Raw genomic sequence first — 14,714 nt, 5'->3', positions numbered from 1 at the left:
AAGGAAATTGTGGCTTTGATTTGCAAACATTGTTGTGCAAATCTCTCTTCATCCACCATCAACACCAACAACCTCTGCAATCCTCCTCCATCCCATTGACCTTCTGATTTTGTCACTGTATTCAAAAATAATTCTCAGCAAATAAACACGGTAGACTTCCCTAGCATTCTTCTTGCCAATGTCCAGTCTCTTGACAACAAGGTTGATGAAATCCGAGCAAGGGTAGCATTCCAGGGGACTCAGAGACTGTAACGATGGCTTACTGTTTCTCCACGCATCGCGCAGACAGGAAAAAACATCTTTCTGTGCGGGGGCGTATGCCTTAACTAACGTGACATGGTGCGATGAAAGAAACATACAGGAACTCAAATCCTTCTGTTCACCTGATTTAGAATTCCTCACAATCAAATGTAGACCGCATTATCTACCACCTCTTATAATCACAGCCGTAATCCCCCCCCAAGCAGACACATCGATGGCTCTGAACGAACTTTATTTAACTCTCTGCAAACTGGAAACAATTTATCCGGTATGGGGATTTGGCTAATCTGAAAACAAGACTATCGATTGCGCAACCAGGGGAGGAAAGACCTAATTGTTACTCTAACTTCCGCGACGCATATAAGGCCCTGCCCCGCCCCCCTTTCGGACACCACGACTCCATTTTGTTTCCCACGCTGAGGTCTGTCCAACGCTGGTCCGACCAAGCTGACTCCACACTCCAAGACTGCTTCCATTGGACTGATTTGAACGTGCGTTGAAGTGAAACCGTGGATTGATGGCAGCATTCGTGTGAAACTGAAAGCGCGAACCACTGCTTTTAATCAGGGCAAGGTGTCTGGTAACATGACCGAATACAAACAGTGCAGCTATTCCCTCCGCAAGGCTATCAAACAAGCTAAGCGCCAGTACAGAGACAAAGTAGAATCTCAATTCAACGGCTCAGACACAAGAGGCATGTGGCAACAGGAAGAAACCCAGCCCAGTCACGGACCAGGATGTCTTGCTCCCAGGCAGACTAAATAACTTTTTTGCCCGCTTTGAGGACAATACAGTGCCACTGACACGGCCTGCAACGAAAACATTGCCGAGGTGAGTAAGACATTTAAACGTGTTAACCCTCGCAAGGCTGCAGGCCCAGATGGCTTCAGAGCATGCGCAGACCAGCTGGCCGGTGTGTTTATCAATCCCTATACCAGTCTGCTGTTCCCACATGCTTCAAGAGGGCCACCATTGTTCCTGTTCCCAAGAAAGCTAAGGTAACTGAGCTAAATGACTACCGCCCCGTAGCACACATCCGTCATCATGTGCTGTGCAAATATCACCTCCACCCTACCTGACACCCTAGACCCACTCCAATTTGCTTACCGCCCAAATAGGTCCACAGACGATGCAATCTCAACCACACTGCACACTGCCCTAACCCATCTGGACAAGAGGAATACCTATGTGAGAATGCTGTTCATCGACTACAGCTCCATTCAACACCATTACCCTCCAAGATCCTTCAACTGACTGGACTTTGTGGTGAGGGTAGGCATTTCCTCAACACTGGGGCCCCACAAGGTTGCGTTCTGAGCCCTCTCCTGTACTCCCTGTTCACCCACGACTGCGTGGCCACGCAAACTCAATCATCAAGTTTGCGGACGACACAACAGTAGGCTTGATTACCAACAACGATGAGACGGCCTACAGGGAGGAGGTGAGGGCCCTCGGAGTGTGGTGTCAGGAAAACAACCTCACACTCAACGTCAACAAAACTAAGGAGATGATTGTGGACTTCAGGAAACAGCAGAGGGAACACCCCCCTATCCACATCGATGGAACAGTAGTGGAGAGGGTAGCCCATCGTGAGTTGTCACCAAAAGCACTCACAAACTTCTACAGATGCACAATCGAGAGCATCCTGGCGGGCTGTATCACCGCCTGGTATGGCAACTGCACCGCCCTCAACCGTAAGGCTCTCCAGAGGGTAGTGAGGTCTGCACAACGCATCACCGGGGGCAAACTACCTGCCCTCCAGGACACCTACACCACCCGATGTCACAGGAAGGCCATAAAGATCATCAAGGACATCAACCACCCGAGCCACTGCCTGTTCACCCCGCTATCATCCAGAAGGCGAGGTCAGCTCCTCTATATCATTTTTATCAAGTACAATACTTTACCTAGAATACAAGGGTTGGATTTGCACTAAACAATTTCATATGTCAGAAAAATCATGTACGAAATCTGGCTTATGGTTAGCCTCATATATATTATCTACTGGGATCATTGTCCACCATGATGAAATTGGGAAGGGACTGTGGATCTGTCTCCTTCCGCTAGTATGTTCGTACTTTCATCACATGTGATATCTCAAGACAGCACTGGCCCGATTTTGACAAAACTTGGGTGAATGATCCGTCTTGCCATAGAGATCTGGCATTTACAAAATGACATTGATTGGCCAGATGGTGGCTCTATAACAAGTAATTGAAAATGCAACATTTGAAAGGTAACGTTTAAACTAAAGTCATGAAATTCGGGTCAATAGGTCCTTCTACTTACAAAGAACAGATTTGCCTCAGGGACCCATAAGGTCCGGCATGATGGACTTTCCGCATTTTGTGAAAAACACTTGCAATAAACTTGATATGTGGCATCTCTGGACAGTCTCTCAATGCAATATTTCCCAGACTAGTACCTAAAACAATGTGTGAGTTTAGCTATTCTCTGCTTCAGATGTACAATGACAAGGGCGCATTGCACATGCCCATAAGGCCACTAATGTTATTATACTGTAGGCCTATGGCTGCATTGGTGATGCATGCCAATATAATAACCTGCAAAATGGGTTCACATGGCTGATATCCTGAGACAGAGTGACAATCAATCAAAACAGATTGGAAAGCTCACAACTGGACAAAAAGCTCATGCTAATTTGAAAAAGCAACACAGAAACACAGACAAATTAAAGACAGATCCCCTTCACCCCTTTTTATTGCAGAATTGTGACCTGTGATTAATGAACATTGACGCTAGTTCATCTTGAATAACAGTATTAAGTTAACAATTTAAACAAGTTTAACAACTTTACTTCAATGAATCAACAATGAATGAATCAACTCAGTTTATTTGTACATTTTGAAATGACATGTTAACTTGTTCGTACATGTTAGACATCTTAGTAAGTAGGCTATTATTACTAAAGCATACTTTCAGTTGAACAAAAACTAGTCCATACCAGAGGTGGCCAACCTTGCTCCACACCCTGATCTACCTGGTGAGCAGACTTCTATTCCAGCCCAGCAATAATACACATTTTTATCAACTCTTTAGGTTCGATAAGTTGTATCAGGTGTGTTACTACTGGGCTTGTACAGATGCCTGCACACCCAGCATAACTCCAGGAGCAGGATTGGTCTGCTTCAGTTGTAATAGGTTTGAAGCCTACATTGTGTGTGAATTTTAACTGTATTGTTGTATACAACCTTTGCTAACATAAGCACACATACAACCCATGGCATACAAGAATGTGCCAGCAGTCTCTTGGGACATCCATTGGGACCACTTCATCTGAGGACAGACTTTCAAAGCTCGCCATATCTGAGTACAGAAAACATAAAAAATAAACAGGATTCATTATATTACAATTAGCAAGACAACCATGACTAGTATGTTGCTATTATCTCACTGTCTTCATATTTTTCCTCTCTATGGACTAGACCTGGAGAAGCTTTTCATAATGTCCCGCCTCAAAATTACCTTCCATATACAGTGCATTCGGAAAGTATTCAGACCCCTTGACTTTTTCCACATTGTTACATAACGGCCTTATTTAAAAATGTGTTAAATTATTTTTTCCTCATCAATCAACACATAATACCCCATAATGACAAAGAAAAAACAGGTTTTTAGAATGTTTGTAAATCAAATAGTTTTTTTCCCTCCTCAATCTACACACAATATCCCAAAATGACAAAGCAAAAACAGGTTTTTAGAAATGTTTTCTAATTTATTAAAAATAAAAAACTGAAACAACACATAAGTATTCAGACCCTTTACTCAGTACTTTGTTGAAGCTCCTTTGGCAGCAATTACAGCCTCGAGTCTTCTTGGGTATGACGCAACAAGCTTGGCACACCTGTATTGGGGAGTTTCTCCCATTCTTTTCTGCAGATCCTCTCAAACTCTGTCAGGTTGGATGGGGAGCCTCAATGCACAGCTATTTTCAGGTCTCTGCAGAGATGTTCGATCAGGTTCAAGTCTGGGTTCTGGCTGGGCCACTCAAGGACATTCAGAGACTTGTCCCAGCCATTCCTGCGTTGTCTTGGCTGTGTGCTTAGGGTAGTTGTCCTGTTGAAAAGGTGAACCTTCGCCCCAGTCTGAGCTCCAGAGCCCTCTGAAGCAGGTTTTCATCAGGCCAAAGAGTTCAATCTTGGTTTCATCAGACCAGAGAATCTTGTTTCTCATGGTCTGAGAGTCCTTCAAGTGCCTTTTGGCAAACTCCAAGTGGGCCGTCATGTGCCTTTTACTAAAAAGTGGCTTCCATCTGGCCACACCACCATTAAAGCATGATTGGTGGAGTGCAGCAGAGATGGTTGTCCTTCTGGAAGGGTGTCCCATCTCCACAAAGGAACTCTGGAGCTCTGTCAGAGTGACCATCGGGTTCTTTGTCACCTCCCTGACCAAGGCCCTTCAAACCCGATTGTTCAGTTTGGCCGGGTGGCCAGCTCTAGGAAGAGTCTTGGTGGTTCCAAACTTCTTCCATTTAAGAATGATGGAGGCCACTGTGTTCTTGGGAACCTTCAATGTTTTGGTACCTTTCTCCAGATCTGTGCCTCGACACAATCCTGTCTCGGAGCTCAACTGACAGTTCCTTTGACCTCACAGCTTGGTTTTGGCTCTGACATGCACTGTCAACTGTGGGACCTTATATAGACAGGTGTGTGACTTTCCAAATCATGTCCAATCAATTGAATTTACCACAGGTAGACTCCAATCAAGTTGTAGAAACATCTCAAGGATGATCAATGGAAACAGGATGCACCTGAGCTCAATTTTCGAGTCTCATAGCAAAGGGTCTGAATACTTATGTAAATAAGGTATTTCTTTTTTTTAAAGCAATTTGCAAAAGATTCTAAAAACATATTTTCACTTTGTCATTATAGGATATTGTGTGTAGATTGATGAGGATTTTTATTTATTTAATCCATTTTAGAATAAGGCTGTAACGTAACAAAATGTGGAAAAAACAAAGGGGTCTGAATACTTTCAGAATGCACTAGTAGTCTTTTCCTTTTTCTGACAGCTGGAGCAGCAAATCCTTTCACCCTCTTCCATTGCTGTTGTTATCTACAAATGCATTTGGAGCATGTGTTTTTAATTTACAGTGATAAATAAGCCTACATCAAGATAACAAGCTAATAGGAATTTAGCTAGCTGAAGATATTTCACTTAGCTAGCTATACAGTATGTACAGTTGGCTAGCTAGCTAGCAGCTCATTAACCCACACAGAGTGGGCCTTCCTATGCTAGCTAGCAGCTAATATATAGTACATTGTTTATTTTTTTCATTTTCAAAATGTATACTTACTAGAATACATTCACACCTATGCCCTTGAAGCGGCCAGTCTTTTGCAGCGAAGAGTTGACAAGCGGAGGCCCTTTTCAGGTCAAACAACAAATTCAGCAGAAGTTCCACCCCCATTAATCTTCAAATTAAGGCACACAGAGAAATGTGCGCTGGATTGTGGGAAGATGAGCGGCGAGAACCCTGCTAGTGGAGCAATACAAAAAGTTGAGCTCTGCTCTACTTTATGCAAATTGAAAACTAAATTAAGTGAAGCGTTGGAGCGAAGCGTTGTCAAGAGGAGGCACCACCTCTGGTAGAAACCAGAGTGGCACCTGTTATCATACCATTATACCAGGCCCCACACGCAGAAATATCAGCCCACAGAGAGAAGGACGAGATTTAACTTCACTCAACTTTCTAGAGCAATGGTCACCAAGGCATTCCTAGTCAATTGCCAAACATTTCTGTAAAAAACCCAAAGATAAAGCCTTGTGTTCCTTTTTTTGTTGGCGGTAGATGCACCCGATTCAGCTGCCCCGCGCCGAGTAGGCAAACTGTTGCCATTGTGAATCATTTCATGTCTGAAGGTACAAACTCTGCCTTCCCAGCGGGCCCAGAGAGCAAATCAAGTGCACTATAAGCTTACCGCTGGCCAATCGGATGGCTCAGATTATAGTGTCTGCAGTAACATAGCAGGCATAAGAAATCTACAGCAAAGTTGATACTGTGATATTTCCAAATGTTTCAAACTATGACTACAGAAAGACTGTCAACGAATACAGCTATGAGCTGCTGTTTTTATGAGTTCATGTTTAAGTTCTTACTCAGCACTGTCAACACTTTGTATTCAACACTTTTATTAGCCATAAAATGCGCTTTCTTCCTATTTCCACTCAGCGCTACAACAAGCACTAAAGCAGTAATGAATGAGTAGGTAAGTTGATCTGTAGGCTTCCGTTGTTATTATTAGCGGCTTGGGTCTTTTTTAATATCAAGGAATATTTCACTTTCTCTGTTCATAAGAGTAACAATATGAATTTGTGCATGAGGCAGAAATAATGCGATGTGACTCGAGTTTCGCCATCAGCTGAAGACGGTGTCCCTTTTTGGTTAGTGTCAGTGGAGGAAAGGGAGAGCGGAGGGCTGTTGAGTGGCGAACCCTCAATCTTCTGCTCTTTCCCTCTGCTGAGACAGACCATCAGATGCATGCAACATCAGCCCAGTAAAATATAAAGCAAATTATTTAAATCTCAACTTGCATTTTGACTCAGAAAGTGATCTTGACCTAGAAAAGGTTGGTGACCACTTCTAGAGTTGTCCCTGTTAACACTTTCAACATTTCTCTTTACTGTGGCAATTGTGATCGAGTCAACGTAATATTAGCCACTTTCAATTCAACATACCGAAATAAAACTAACTATGCAAGAGATTTTGTTGTAAGCAGAACACATCGGAGTAGGATTCTATTGCATTGACACCAGTGAATGGGAATGGAGCGGAGCTGGAGTGGAGCATGCCCAATTTGACTGGTCTGAGGAGCAAGGTTCTCAAAGGCTGGAGCGCCAGCTTCTCGCACCTTCCAATTTCCCTCCAGTAGCGCTCACTTCATGAGCTCAGGGCCTGCACCGGCCCAGCATGCATTTGTAGTCTACTTGTGTGCTGCTATAGACCCTTGCTTTAGCTACTGTCATGGAGTTCGCTCAATATTTTCAGAAATAAACTGATAGAACACACACGTGCTAAATCAAGGTGACTTACAAAGATGAGGACCGAGAGCAAGAAAGGGAGTGTGGTGATGTAATGTCCACAACTAAAGAATCGTTGTGGAATCTGAATAGACACATATCCCCAAGGCATGATGGTGTACTTAATATGTGCACATGCTAAAAGAAAGGAACGAGGTGTGTCATTGTAGCAAAGTATTTATAAACTAATAATCAGATCTCTTCAACGTTTCGTTCAGTTTTGACAGGAGGGAGACTCCGGAAGCGCTGGACAGGCGGGAGCACCTGGAGGGAGGAGACGGAGAGACAGCCTGGTGCGTGGGGCTGCCACAGGAGGCCTGGTGCGTGGAGGAGGCACCGGATGAGACCACCGAGCCTGCACAACCTGTCCCGGCTGGATACTCCCCGTAGCCCGGCAAGTGTGGCGGGGTGGAACAGACCGCACTGGGCTGTGCTGGCGAACCAAGGACACCGTGCGTAGGTCTGGTGCCATATAACCCGGGCAGAGGAGACGCACTGGAGACCCGATGCTCTGAGCCGGCTTCATTCCTCCTGGATCGATGCCCACTCTAGCCCGGCCGATACGAGGAGCTGCGATGTAGCGCACCCACGGTAAGCACGGGGAGTTGGCTCAGGTCTCCTACCTGACTTAGCCACACTCCCCGTGTGCCCCCCCCCAAGAAATGTTGGGGCTGCCTCTCGTCCCTGTTGTGCTGCCGTGCTAAACTCCTCATATCGCCGCCGCTCAGCTTTAGCTGCCTCCAGCTATTCCCTGGGGCGGCGATATTCCCCAGCCTGTGCACAGGGTCCCTTACCGTTCAAAATCTCCTCCCATGTCCAGGAGTCCAGAACTCTCTGCTCCTGGTTACCACGCTGCTTGGTCCGGTTGTGGTGGGTACTTCTGTCACGATCGTCGTAGGTGGAAGAAGGAGAGGACCTAGGTGCAGTATGGTAAGTGTTCATGTTGTAAATTTAATCAAAACTGAACACTAAACAAAATAACAACGAGGAATAACGAGAACGAAACAGTTCTGTCAGGTGATACACACAAAACAGAAAACAACTATTCACAACTCAAGGGCGAAAATCCGGCTGCCTAAGTATGGTTCTCAATCAGAGACAACGATTGACAGCTGCCTCTGATTGGGAACCATACCAGGCCAAACACATAGAAATACAAACATAGAAAAAAACATAGAATACCCACCCACATCACACCCTGACCAAACTAAAAATAGAAACATACAAAGCAATCTACGGTCAGGGCGTGACACACTGAATATCCCTTTGAGCATGGTGAAATTATTAATTACATTTTGGATGGTGTATCAATAGACCTAATCACTTCAAGGACACAGGCGTCCTTCCTATCTCAGTTGCCAAAGAGGAAGGAAACCGCTCAGGCCAATGATGACTTTAAAACAGTTACATAGTTTAACTACAGCATTGTAGCAAAAAAAAAGTACTTTATCCTGAATACAAAGTGTTATGTCTGGATCAAACCAATGAGTACCACTCTTCATATTTTGAAGCATGGTGGAGGCTGCAAATGTGTTATTGGTATGTTTGTCATCAGCATGGACTAGGGAGTATTTTTTAAATAAATGAAACGGAAGAGAGCTAAGCACAGGCAAAATCCTAGAGGATAACCTGGTTAAGTCTGCTTTCTTGTGAGACAAATTCACCTTTCAGCAGGACAATAACCTAAAACATTAGGCCAAATTTACACTGGAGTTGCTTACCAAGACAACATTGAACATTCCTGAGTGGCCTAGTTACAGTTTTGACTTAAATTGGCTTGAAAATCTATGGCAAGACCTGAAAATGGTTGTCTAGCAATGTTCAACAACCAATTTGACAGAGCTTGAAGAATTTTGAAAAGAATAATGTATAAATATTGTACAATCCAGCTGTGGAAAGCTCTTAGAGACTTACCCAGAAAGTCTCACAGCTGCTATCGCTTCCAAAGGTGCTTCTACAAAGTATTGACTCAGGGGTGTGAATACTTATTTATGTAAATTAGATATTTCTGTATTTAATTTCCCCCAAATAATCTACGATTTTTAAAAACATGTTTCCACTTTCTCATTATGGGGTATTTGCATGTAGATGGCTGATAAAAAAAATGAATTCAGGCTGTAACACAAGTAAATGTGGAATAAGTCAAAGGGTATGAATACTTTTTTAAGGCACTGTAACTACATGCCCATCTAGTGACATCTTGGCGCACCTGATCAAGGTTTGTAAAAAGAAAGAAGAAAAAAAAAGATCACTGTCATTATATCAAATTGTTAATCGAACTCTATGATGTTTGGCTGTAATGCCACATAGCACACATTTCTGACACAAATGTAAACAACCTTTGGGACAATCTCATTAGGTTTCAAAGCTATTGTAATTGCAGTTTGCACAATAACTTTAATATGTGACGCAGATGCACCAGGTTCAAATGTTTACTCACGTTGTGTCCCTTGGACCTTGGGAGGATGGGGTTGTATGAGATAGCTACTGAGTAGAGGGGACATTGACGGGTCACCATCTCAAATGGCAAGGGTGGCAGTTCAATATTGGTTTCTTATGATGTTATTATAGTTCACGTGTCCACTGTCCACCTAGGTAATTGTTTTGGAGGGTGGGTGCTCCATATGTTAAACAGCCAAGTTAACTATAGTGTATAGCCAAGTTTTGAGGATATATCCTTTAGAATGTAATTTAAATATCTTTACAATTAGTTTTAGAACACCTACTCATTCAAGGGTTTTTCTTTATCTTTACTATGAAATAACACATACGGAAAAAACAATGAAGTAACAAAAAATGTGTTAAACAAATACAAATATATTTTATACTTGAGACTCTTCAAATAGCCACCCTTTGCCTTGATGACAGCTTTGCACACTCTTGGCATTCTCTCAACCAGCTTCACCTGGAATGCTTTTCCAACAGTCTTGAAGGAGTTCCCACATATGCTGAGCACTTGTTGGCTGCTTTTGCTTCACTCTATGGTCCGACTCATCCCAAACCATCTCAATTTGGTTGAGGTCGGGGGATTGTGGAGGCCAGGTCATCTGATGAAGCATTCCATCAACCTCCTTGGTAAAATAGCCCTTACACAGCCTTTAGGTGGGTGTTGGGTTATTGTCCTGGAGAAAAACAAATGATTGTCCTACTAAGCCTAAACCAGAAGGGATGGCGTATCGCTGCAGAATGCTGTGGTAGCCGTGCTGTTTAAGTGTGCCTTGAATTCTAAATAAATCACAGACAGTGTCACCAGCAAAGCACCCCCACACAATCACACCTCCACCTCCATCCTTTACGGTGGGAAATACACATGCGAAGATCATCTGTTCACCCACACCGACACACAAAGACAAGGCGGTTGGAACCAAAAAGCTCAAATTTGGACTGCAGACCAAAGGACATGTCCATTGCTCGTGTTTCTTGGTCCAAGCAAGTTTCTTGTTATTATTGGTGTCATTTAGTAGTGGTTTCTTTGCAGCAATTCGACCATGAAGGCCTGATATAAACAGTCTCCTCTGAACAGTTGATGTTGAGATGTGTCTGTTAATTTAACTCCGTGAAGCATTTATTTGGCATTTAGTCTGGTAACTCTAATGAATTTATCCTCTGCAGCAGAAGTAACTCTGGGTCTTCCATTCCTGTGGCGGACCTCATGAGAGCCAGTTTCATCATAGTGCTTGATGGTTTTTGCAACTGCACTTGAAGAAAATTCCAAAGTTATTGACATTTTCTGTATTGACTGACCTTCATGTCTTAAAGTAATGATGGACTGTCATTTCTCTTTGCTTATTTGAGCTGTTCTTGCCATAATGTGAACTTGGTCTTCTACCAAATATGGCTATCTTCTGAATATCCCCTTATCACAACACAACTGATTGAATCAAACGCATTAAGAAGGAAAGAAATTCTACAAATTAACTTTTAAAAAGGCACACCTGTTAATTGAAATGCATTCCAGGTGACTATCTCATGAAGCTGGTTGAGAGAATGCCAAGAGTGCGCAAAGCTGTCATCAAGGCGAAGGGTGGCTATTTGATGAATCTGTTTGTTTAACACTTTTTTTCATAGTTTTGATGTCTTCACTATTATTCTACAATGTAGAAAATAGTAAAAATAAAGAAAAACCCTTGAATGAGTAGGTGTTCTAAAACCTTTAACCGGTAGTGTACAGCTACAAAATTAATAGAAATCCAATAGGAGAAAAAAACATGTTAATCCTATAGGATCATATAGTATTCCAATACAAAGATCCAAATAGATTCCAATAGAAACATTATTTCAGCTTTTTATATGAATAACCCCACAAAAGCCTTGTAATTTGATTAGTTGTGGGTCTACTCTTTACAGTTTATAAGGTCTAGAAAGGCACAGTAGCAGGTCAGTCTGGCTGTATTTTTAATTCTGATACTGAGATATGCTGTCTGTTGCGGATCATCATTTTCCCAAGTCGTCCTATAATACTGTGGCCACATATGCTCCAGACGGGCCCAGTTATTCAGGAAAGCACACGCTCTGCCTCCTCTCCCCGTAACACACGCTCTGCCTCCTCTCCAATTCGAGCAGCTATTCCTCGCACACCTAGAACCTAATGCGTCAATATAAATATTTGTCACTTAACTTTTAAAATGTATTCCTTTTTATATGCTGTGTAGTTGTAACACTGTATTTTATTATTGTATTTCTTCATCACCTGTTGAAAGGCTTATGAAATGTGATTTTGAAATTGAGAAAAGATTAAACTAAATATGATTTAGTTTGAAGGTTCTGAGTCTGTAGTGGGGCAAAAAAGTATTTAGTCAGCCACCAATTGTGCAAGTTCTCCCACTTAAAGATGAGAGAGGCCTGTAATTTTCATCATAGGTACACTTCAACTATGACAGACAAAATGAGAATAAAAAAAATCCAGAAAATCACATTGTACGATTTTTAATGAATTTATTTGCAAATTATGGTGGAAAATAAGTATTTGGTCACCAACAAACAAGCAAGATTTCTGGCTCTCACAGACCTGTAACTTCTTTAAGAGGCTCCTCTGTCCTCCACTCGTTACCTGTATGAATGGCACCTGTTTGAACTTATCAGTATAAAAGACACCTGTCCACAACCTCAAACAGTCACACTCCAAACTCCACTATGGCCAAGACCAAAGAGCTGTCAAAGGACACCAGAAACAAAATTGTAGACCTGCACCAGGCTGGGAAGACTAAATCTGCAATAGGTAAGCAGCTTGGTTTGAAGAAATCAACTGTGGGAGCAATTATTAGGAAATGGAAGACATGCAAGACCACTGATAATCTCCCTCGATCTGGGGCTCCATGCAAGATCTCACCCCGTGGGGTCAAAATTATCACAAGAACGGTGAGCAAAAATCCCAGAACCACACGGGGGGACCTAGTGAATGACCTGCAGAGAGCTGGGACCAAAGTAACAAAGCCTACCATCAGTAACACACTACGCCACAGTGCCAGACGTGTCCCCCTGCTTAAGCCAGTACATGTCCAGGCCCGTCTGAAGTTTGCTAGAGAGCATTTGGATGATCCAGAAGAAGATTGGGAGAATGTCATATGGTCAGATGAAACCAAAATATAACTTTTTGGTAAAAACTCAACTTGTCGTGTTTGGAGGACAAAGAATGCTGAGTTGCATCCAAAGAACACCACACCTACTGTGAAGCATGGGGATGGAAACATCATGCTTTGGGGCTGTTTTTCTGAAAAGGGACCAGGACGACTGATCCGTGTAAAGGAAAGAATGAATGGGGCCATGTATCGTGAGATTTTGAGTGAAAACCTCCTTCCATCAGCAAGGGCATTGAAGATGAAACGTGGCTGGGTCTTTCAGCATGACAATGATCCCAAACACACCGCCCGGGCAACGAAGGAGTGGCTTCGTAAGAAGTATTTCAAGGTCCTGGAGTGGCCTAGCTAGTCTCCAGATCTCAACCCCATAGAAAATCTTTGGAGGGAGTTGAAAGTCCGTGTTGCCCAGCAACAGCCCCAAAACATCACTGCTCTAGAGGAGATCTGCATGGAGGAATGGGCCAAAATACCAACAACAAACAGTGTGTTAAAACCTTGTGAAGACTTACAGAAAACATTTGACCTCGGTCATTGCCAACAAAGGGTATATAACAAAGTATTGAGATAAACTTGTGTTATTGACCAGATACTTATTTTCCACCATAATTTGCAAATAAATTCATTACAATGTGATTTTCTGGATTTTTTTCCCTCATTTTGTCTGTCTTAGTTGAAGTGTACCTATGATGAAAATTACAGGCCTCTGTCATCCTTTTAAGTGGGAGAACCTGCACAATTGGTGGCTGACTAAATACTTTTTTGACCCACTGTATTTGAGTTTAACTATAATATTTGTTACATTCTTTTCTGGTGGATTAAACTGAAATTGCAATGCTTGATATGGTCCCTCCTGTCTCATTTTCCAGGATCTAAATAGCAAAAGAGATCCTAGATTAGTACTAATTTACAAGATACCTTGTAAATATGGGCCCAGAAGTACGCAGTATATAAAGAGGATTTTGTTGCCAGTATTTCCCTGGGTTAGTTACTCTGTCTAAGGCTAAAAAGGAAGCATGGAATTCCTGATTGACCATACTGCCATTCGGAAAGTATTCAGACTGCTTGACTTTTTCCAAATGTTGTTATGTTACAGACTTATTCTAACGTGGATTAAATACATGTTTCTTCTCATCAATCTACACACAGTACCCCATAATGATGAAGCAAAACCTTTTTTTTTCAGCAAATGTATTATAAATGTAAAACATATACTGTATTTACATAAGTATTCAGACCCTTTGCTATGAGACTCGAAATTGATCTCAGGTGCATCCTGTTTCCATTGATCATCCTTGAGATGCTTCTACAATTTGATTGGAATCCACCTGTGATAAATGCAATTGATTGGACATGGTTTGGAAAGGCACACACCTGTCTATATACGGTCCCACAGTTGACAGTGCATGTCAGAGCAAAAACCGAGCCATGTGATCGAAGGAATTGGCAGTAGAGCTCTGAGGCAGAATTGTGTCGAAGCACAGATCTGGGGAATTGTTCCAAAACATCTCTACAGCATTGAAGGTCCCCCAAAACACAGTGTCCTCCATCATTCTTAAATGGAAGAAGTTTGGAACCACTAAGACTCTTCCAAGAGATGGCCGCCCGGCCAAACTGAGCAATCGGATGTGAAGGGGAGGGGGGGGGGACCAAGAATCCGATGGACACTCTGACAGAGCTCCAGAGTTCCTCTGTGGAGATGGGGGAACCTTCCAGAAGGACAACCATCTCTGCAGCACTCCACCAATCAGGCCTTTATGATAGAGTGGCCATACGGAAGACATTCCTCAGTAAAAGGCACAACAGCCCGCTTGGAGTTTGCCAAAAGGCACCTAA

At 42.8% G+C, this 14,714-nt stretch overlaps 1 protein-coding gene across 3 annotated transcripts in view; it reads right to left on the bottom strand.

The window, feature by feature from the left end:
• LOC139407610 (guanine nucleotide-binding protein subunit alpha-14-like) overlaps nt 1-14,714 on the bottom strand; it is a 32,765-nt gene that overhangs the window by 10,529 nt on the left and 7,522 nt on the right. The window contains exon 2 of one of the 3 annotated variants that reach the window (XM_071151439.1): nt 8,097-8,218. The exons of the other annotated variants lie outside the window; for them this stretch is intronic. The gene's annotated coding sequence lies outside the window, so the exon portion shown is untranslated. The remainder of the gene's footprint in view (nt 1-8,096; nt 8,219-14,714) is intronic. 3 annotated transcript variants of the gene reach the window in all.

This window comes from Oncorhynchus clarkii, chromosome 4 (genome assembly GCF_045791955.1).
Source record: "Oncorhynchus clarkii lewisi isolate Uvic-CL-2024 chromosome 4, UVic_Ocla_1.0, whole genome shotgun sequence".
In the NCBI taxonomy this organism is placed as follows: Eukaryota; Metazoa; Chordata; class Actinopteri; order Salmoniformes; family Salmonidae; genus Oncorhynchus; species Oncorhynchus clarkii.
Note: the sequence above shows the minus strand (reverse complement) of the source record. Positions and strands in the feature narration are given on the sequence as shown.